General features: G+C 56.3%; 1 pseudogene; it reads left to right on the plus strand.

Annotated features, from left to right (window-relative positions):
• The first annotated feature begins 657 nt into the window (after positions 1–657).
• Positions 658–3297, plus strand: LOC144765618 (28S ribosomal RNA; annotated as a pseudogene).
• The last annotated feature ends 4979 nt before the right edge of the window (positions 3298–8276 follow it).

Here is an 8276-nt window from a genome sequence, read left to right on the forward strand (position 1 = left end):
CCCTCCAGTGACCCCTCCCACCCCGGCGATTGGGCACCTTCCCCTGGCAGGCTCCCAAGAGATTGAGGGGTGCATGAAGGTTGCCGGTCGGGGAGATGGGCATGCGGCTCCCACCCAGTCATCAGGTGTGGCTACCTGGTTGATCCTGCCAGTAGCATATGCTTGTCTCAAAGATTAAGCCAGTACAGTGAAACTGCGAATGGCTCATTAAATCAGTTATGGTTCCTTTGATCGCTCCATCTGTTACTTGGATAACTGTGGTAATTCTAGAGCTAATACATGTCGACGAGCGCTGACCTCCTGGGATGCGTCCATTTATCATAACAAGACTAATCTGGGACCGCCCGGCCACTTTGGTGACTCTAGATAACCTCTGGCCGATCGCACGTCCCCGGGGCGCTGAGGTGAGGACCGGGACTTTGGCGACCGGTCTGTCACAGGCCCATCCCGGGGTGCCTGCCTGCCTGCCGCGGGTGGCTATCAGTGGTTTCCCACTGGCTGCCCACGTGCACGCGCCTCGGGTGCCAAGCTTCGTGGCCGGCTTCTTGAGAAGGGCAAATCCCCTTCCAGATCCGATCCGGGGAAAGAGGGCGGGCCTGCCCCGGCAACCCCCTTCGATGCTCCAGCGTTATTCTTCCGACTATGACCTCAGATCAGACCTGCAGAATTTAAGCATATTACTAAGCGGAGGAAAAGAAACTAACCAGGATTCCCCCATTAACGGCGAGTGAAGAGGGAAGAGCCCGGCGTCAGATCCCCGCCCGGGGACGGGCGCGGGAAATGTGGCCAACAGAAGACGACTCCCCGGCGCCGCTCAGGGGGCCAAGTGTGATCGAGGCTCACTCTGCGGATGGTGTTAGGCCGGTAGCAGCCGACGGCCGACATGTGGCCAACAGAAGACGACTCCCCGGCGCCGCTCAGGGGGCCCAAGTGTGATCGAGGCTCACTCTGCAGATGGTGTTAGGCCGGTAGTAGCCCCCGGCGCGCCGGTATCGGGTCTTCTCGGAGTCGGGTTGCTTGGGAATGCAGACCAAGACTTGATCTAAGGCTAAATACGGGCACGAGACCGATAGCCAAGTACCATAAGGGAAAGTTGAAAAGACCTTCGAAGAGAGAGTTCAAGAGGGCGTAAAACTGTCGAGAGGTAAACAAGTGGGGTCCGTGCAGTCTGCCCGGAGGATTCAAAATGGCAGGAAGGTCGGTGGCCCGGGAGTTCCAGATTCCCTCCGCGGGACCAGCGCCCAGGCCCTACCTGGCCCCGGCAGGTTGCATTTCCTCCGTGGTGGTGCGCCGCGACCGGCTCCGGGTCGGCTGGGAAGGCTTCGGGGTGGCAGGTGGCCGTCCGCTCAGAAGGACGGTGTTACAGCCCCCCTGGCAGCAGCTTCGCCATGTCCGTGGGGTCGAGGGAGATTTGACTGCCTCCGCGCCCTCTCCTGGGCACCCCACTGGGCGTGCTGGGGCAGTTGAAGGGGGACGGGCCCCCTGCTCCCAGCGCGACTTGGGCGGACTGTTCTCAGTGTGCCCCGACCGCATCGTCCATTGGGCGGAGAGGCCCACGCCAGGGGTCTGCGGTGATGTTGGTTACCCACCCGACCCGTCTTGAAACACAGACCAAGGAGTCTAACACGTGCGTGAGTCAGAGGGCCGAGCGAAACCCTGTGGCGCAATGAAGGTGAGGGCCGGCACATGACAGCTGAGGTGGCATCCCGCCGCGCTTCCAGCGGTGGGTGCAACACCGGCCCGTCTCGCCCGCTCTGTCAGCGAGGTGGAGCATGAGCGTGTGTGATAGGACACAAAAGATGGGTAGGGCGAAGCCAGAGGAAACTCTGGTGGAGGTCAGTAGCGTGGGTGCACCACCGGCCCGTCTCGCCCTCTCTGTCGGCGAGGTGGAGCATGAGCGTGTGTGATAGGACACAAAAGATGGTGAACTATGCCTGGGTAGGGCGAAGCTGGAGGAAACTCTGGTGGCGGTCGTAGCGGTCCTGAGGTGCAAATCGGTCGTTTTAGTAGCTGGTTCCCTGCCAAGTTTGCCTCAGGATAGCTGGCGCTCGGAGCCCCAGTTTTATCTGTTAAAGCAAATGATTAGAGGTCTTGGGGCTGAAACGATCTCAACCTATTCTCAAACTTTAAATGGGTAAGAAGCCTTGCTCGCTGGTGTGGAGCTGGGCATGGAATGTGAGTGCCTAGTGGGCCACTTTTGGTAAGCAGAACTGGTGCTGCGGGATGAACCGAACGCCTGGTTAAGGCGCCAGAGGCCGACGCTCATCAGACCCCAGAAAAGGTGTTGGTTAATATAGATAGCAGGACGGTGGCCATGGAAGTTGGACTCCGCTAAGGAGTGTGTAACAACTGACCAACCGAATCAACTAGCCCTTAAAATGGATGGCGCTGGAGCGTTGGGCCCGTTGCCGGCACTGAGAGCCGCGGGGGCTAAGCCGCGATGAGTAGGAGGGCCGCTGCGGTGAACACGGAAGCCCGGGGCGAGGGCCCGGGTGGAGCCACCGCTGGTGCAGATCTTGGTGGTAGTAGCAAATATTCAAACGAGAACTTTGAAGGCCGAAGTGGAGAAGCGTTCCATGTGAACAACAGTTGAACATGGGTCAGTCGGTCCTAAGAGATGGGCGAGCGCCGTTCGGAAGGGACGTGTGATGGCCTCTGTTGCCCTCAGCCGTTCAAAAGGGAGTCGGGTTCAGATCCCCAAACCCGGATTTGCGGCGGCGGGTGCCCTCGCGGCGTGCAGTGCGGTAACGCAAACGATCCCGGAGAAGCCGGTGGGAGCCCCGGGGAGAGTTCTCTTTTCTTTGTGAAGGGTAGGGCGCCCTGGAATGGGTTCGCCCCGAGAGAGGGGCCCGAGCCTTGGAAAGCGTTGCGGTTCCGGCGGCGTCCGGTGAGCTCTCGCTGCGCTGGTCCTTGAAAATCCGGGGGAGATGGTGTAAATCTCGCGCTGGGCCGTACCCATATCTGCAGCAGGTCTTCAAGGTGAACAGCCTCTGGCATGTTGGAACAATGTAGGTAAGGGAAGTCGGCAAGTCAGATCCGAAACTTTGGGATAAGGATTGGCTCTAAGGGCTGGGTCAGTCAGGCTAGAGAGTGAAGCAGGACAGGGCGCGCGCCGCGGCTGGGCGAGGCGCCTCCCTCTTAAGTGTGGCAGGGTATGCTCAGACGTGAGTCCCTTGCTCACTTTGCCACTGGATTCAAGCAAGCCGGGCTGAAGACGGCTGGAATGCCAGAAACCGGTCCTCGGAAGCTTGTTTCCGGTCCAGGGAAGGCATGGCTTGGCAGTTCAGGCTGGACTGTTCCCATGAGGCACAGGGTCAGACTGATTTGCATATAGCCATGTCTGAACTGGAGTGGCAGAGTGGGCTAAAGAACGGTGATGGATCAAACCCAGATCTTTTGACTGGGTGCGAGTGTTTGATTGGTTCAGATGCACCGTCCATCACCACCCCCTTTTGTACCGCTTTGGCCGCCATAAGTGTGGCAGGGTATGCTCAGACGTGAGTCCCTTGCTCACTTTGCCACTGGAGTCAAGCAAGCCGGGCTGAAGACGGCTGGAATGCCAGAAACCGGTCCTCGGAAGCTTGTTTCCGGTCCAGGGAAGGCATGGCTTGGCAGTTCGGGCTGGACTGTTCCCATGAGGCACAGGGTCAGACTGATTTGCATATAGCCATGTCTGAACTGGGGTGGCAGAGTGGGCTAAAGAACGGTGATGGATCAAACCCAGATCTTTTGACTGGGTGTGAGTGTTTGATTGGTTCAGATGCTCCGTCCATCACCACCCCCTTTTGTACCGCTTTGGCCGCCATAAGTGTGGCAGGGTTTGCTCAGACATGAGTCCCTTGCTCACTTTGCCACTGGATTCAAGCAAGCCGGGCTGAAGACGGCTGGAATGCCAGAAACCGGTCCTCGGAAGCTTGTTTCCGGTCCAGGGAAGGCATGGCTTGGCAGTTCGGGCTGGACTGTTCCCATGAGGCACAGGGTCAGACTGATTTGCATATAGCCATGTCTGAACTGGGGTGGCAGAGTGGGCTAAAGAACGGTGATGGATCAAACCCAGAACTTTTGACTGGGTGTGAGTGTTTGATTGGTTCAGATGCTCCGTCCATCACCACCCCCTTTTGTACCGCTTTGGCCGCCATAAGTGTGGCAGGGTATGCTCAGACGTGAGTCCCTTGCTCACTTTGCCACTGGATTCAAGCAAGCCGGGCTGAAGACGGCTGGAATGCCAGAAACCGGTCCTCGGAAGCTTGTTTCCGGTCCAGGGAAGGCATGGCTTGGCAGTTCGGGCTGGACTGTTCCCATGAGGCACAGGGTCAGACTGATTTGCATATAGCCATGTCTGAACTGGGGTGGCAGAGTGGGCTAAAGAACGGTGATGGATCAAACCCAGATCTTTTGACTGGGTGTGAGTGTTTGATTGGTTCAGATGCTCCGTCCATCACCACCCCCTTTTGTACCGCTTTGGCCGCCATAAGTGTGGCAGGGTATGCTCAGACATGAGTCCCTTGCTCACTTTGCCACTGGATTCAAGCAAGCCGGGCTGAAGACGGCTGGAATGCCAGAAACCGGTCCTCGGAAGCTTGTTTCCGGTCCAGGGAAGGCATGGCTTGGCAGTTCGGGCTGGACTGTTCCCATGAGGCACAGGGTCAGACTGATTTGCATATAGCCATGTCTGAACTGGGGTGGCAGAGTGGGCTAAAGAACGGTGATGGATCAAACCCAGATCTTTTGACTGGGTGTGAGTGTTTGATTGGTTCAGATGCTCCGTCCATCACCACCCCCTTTTTTACCGCTTTGGCCGCCATAAGTGTGGCAGGGTATGCTCAGACATGAGTCCCTTGCTCACTTTGCCACTGGATTCAAGCAAGCCGGGCTGAAGACGGCTGGAATGCCAGAAACCGGTCCTCGGAAGCTTGTTTCCGGTCCAGGGAAGGCATGGCTTGGCAGTTCGGGCTGGACTGTTCCCATGAGGCACAGGGTCAGACTGATTTGCATATAGCCATGTCTGAACTGGGGTGGCAGAGTGGGCTAAAGAACGGTGATGGATCAAACCCAGATCTTTTGACTGGGTGTGAGTGTTTGATTGGTTCAGATGCTCCGTCCATCACCACCCCCTTTTTTACCGCTTTGGCCGCCATAAGTGTGGCAGGGTTTGCTCAGACGTGAGTCCCTTGCTCACTTTGCCACTGGATTCAAGCAAGCCGGGCTGAAGACGGCTGGAATGCCAGAAACCGGTCCTCGGAAGCTTGTTTCCGGTCCAGGGAAGGCATGGCTTGGCAGTTCGGGCTGGACTGTTCCTATGAGGCACAAGGTCAGACTGATTTGCATATAGCCATGCCATGTCTGAACTGGGGTGTCAGAGTGGGCTAAAGAACGGTGATGGATCAAACCCAGATCTTTTGACTGGGTGTGAGTGTTTGATTTGTTCAGCTGCTTCGTCCATCACCACCCCCTTTTGTACCGCTTTGGCCGCCTTAAGTGTGGCAGGGTATGCTCAGACGTGAGTCCCTTGCTCACTTTGCCACTGGATTCAAGCAAGCTGGGCTGAAGACGGCTGGAATGCCAGAAACCGGTACTCTGAAGCTTGTTTCCGGTCCAGGGAAGGCATGGCTTGGCAGTTCAGGCTGGACTGTTCCCATGAGGCACAGGGTCAGACTGATTTGCATATAGCCATGTCTGAACTGGGGTGGCAGAGTGGGCTAAAGAACGGTGATGGATCAAACCCAAAACATTTGACTGGGTGTGAGTGTTTGATTGGTTCAGATGCTCCGTCCATCACCACCCCCTTTTGTACCGCTTTGGCCGCCATAAGTGTGGCAGGGTATGCTCAGACGTGAGTCCCTTGCTCACTTTGCCACTGGATTCAAGCAAGCCGGGCTGAAGACGGCTGGAATGCCAGAAACCAGTCCTCGGAAGCTTGTTTCCGGTCCAGGGAAGGCATGGCTTGGCAGTTCGGGCGGGACTGTTCCCATGAGGCACAGGGTCAGACTGATTTGCATATAGCCATGTCTGAACTGGGGTGGCAGAGTGGGTTAAAGAACGGTGATGGATCAAACCCAGATCTTTTGACTGGGTGTGAGTGTTTGATTGGTTCAGATGCTCCGTCCATCACCACCCCCTTTTGTACCGCTTTGGCCGCCATAAGTGTGGCAGGGTATGCTCAGACAGGAGTCCCTTGCTCACTTTGCCACTGGATTCAAGCAAGCCGGGCTGAAGACGGCTGGAATGCCAGAAACCGGTCCTCGGAAGCTTGTTTCCGGTCCAGGGAAGGCATGGCTTGGCAGTTCGGGCTGGACTGTTCCCATGAGGCACAGGGTCAGACTGATTTGCATATAGCCATGTCTGAACTGGGGTGGCAGAGTGGGCTAAAGAACGGTGATGGATCAAACCCAGAACTTTTGACTGGGTGTGAGTGTTTGATTGGTTCAGATGCTCCGTCCATCACCACCCCCTTTTGTACCGCTTTGGCAGCCATAAGTGTGGCAGGGTATGCTCAGACGTGAGTCCCTTGCTCACTTTGCCACTGGATTCAAGCAAGCCGGGCTGAAGACGGCTGGAATGCCAGAAACCGGTCCTCGGAAGCTTGTTTCCGGTCCAGGGAAGGCATGGCTTGGCAGTTCGGGCTGGACTGTTCCTATGAGGCACAGGGTCAGACTGATTTGCATATAGCCATGCCATGTCTGAACTGGGGTGTCAGAGTGGGCTAAAGAACGGTGATGGATCAAACCCAGATCTTTTGACTGGGTGTGAGTGTTTGATTTGTTCAGCTGCTTCGTCCATCACCACCCCCTTTTGTACCGCTTTGGCCGCCTTAAGTGTGCAGGGTATGCTCAGACGTGAGTCCCTTGCTCACTTTGCCACTGGATTCAAGCAAGCTGGGCTGAAGACGGCTGGAATGCCAGAAACCGGTACTCTGAAGCTTGTTTCTGGTCCAGGGAAGGCATGGCTTGGCAGTTCAGGCTGGACTGTTCCCATGAGGCACAGGGTCAGACTGATTTGCATATAGCCATGTCTGAACTGGGGTGGCAGAGTGGGCTAAAGAACGGTGATGGATCAAACCCAAAACTTTTGACTGGGTGTGAGTGTTTGATTGGTTCAGATGCTCCGTCCATCACCACCCCCTTTTGTACCGCTTTGGCCGCCATAAGTGTGGCAGGGTATGCTCAGACGTGAGTCCCTTGCTCACTTTGCCACTGGATTCAAGCAAGCCGGGCTGAAGACGGCTGGAATGCCAGAAACCAGTCCTCGGAAGCTTGTTTCCGGTCCAGGGAAGGCATGGCTTGGCAGTTCGGGCGGGACTGTTCCCATGAGGCACAGGGTCAGACTGATTTGCATATAGCCATGTCTGAACTGGGGTGGCAGAGTGGGTTAAAGAACGGTGATGGATCAAACCCAGATCTTTTGACTGGGTGTGAGTGTTTGATTGGTTCAGATGCTCCGTCCATCACCACCCCCTTTTGTACCGCTTTGGCCGCCATAAGTGTGGCAGGGTATGCTCAGACAGGAGTCCCTTGCTCACTTTGCCACTGGATTCAAGCAAGCCGGGCTGAAGACGGCTGGAATGCCAGAAACCGGTCCTCGGAAGCTTGTTTCCGGTCCAGGGAAGGCATGGCTTGGCAGTTCGGGCTGGACTGTTCCCATGAGGCACAGGGTCAGACTGATTTGCATATAGCCATGTCTGAACTGGGGTGGCAGAGTGGGCTAAAGAACGGTGATGGATCAAACCCAGAACTTTTGACTGGGTGTGAGTGTTTGATTGGTTCAGATGCTCCATCCATCACCACCCCCTTTTGTACCGCTTTGGCAGCCATAAGTGTGGCAGGGTATGCTCAGACGTGAGTCCCTTGCTCACTTTGCCACTGGATTCAAGCAAGCCGGGCTGAAGACGGCTGGAATGCCAGAAACCGGTCCTCGGAAGCTTGTTTCCGGTCCAGGGAAGGCATGGCTTGGCAGTTCGGGCTGGACTGTTCCCATGAGGCACAGGGTCAGACTGATTTGCATATAGCCATGTCTGAACTGGGGTGGCAGAGTGGGCTAAAGAACGGTGATGGATCAAACCCAGATCTTTTGACTGGGTGTGAGTGTTTGATTGGTTCAGATGCTCCGTCCATCACCACCCCCTTTTGTACCGCTTTGGCCACCATAAGTGTGGCAGGGTATGCTCAGACATGAGTCCCTTGCTCACTTTGCCACTGGATTCAAGCAAACCGGGCTGAAGACGGCTGGAATGCCAGAAACCGGTCCTCGGAAGCTTGTTTCCGGTCCAGGGAAGGCAT

This window comes from Lissotriton helveticus, chromosome 6, assembly GCF_964261635.1.
Source record: "Lissotriton helveticus chromosome 6, aLisHel1.1, whole genome shotgun sequence".
Taxonomy (NCBI): domain Eukaryota; kingdom Metazoa; phylum Chordata; class Amphibia; order Caudata; family Salamandridae; genus Lissotriton; species Lissotriton helveticus.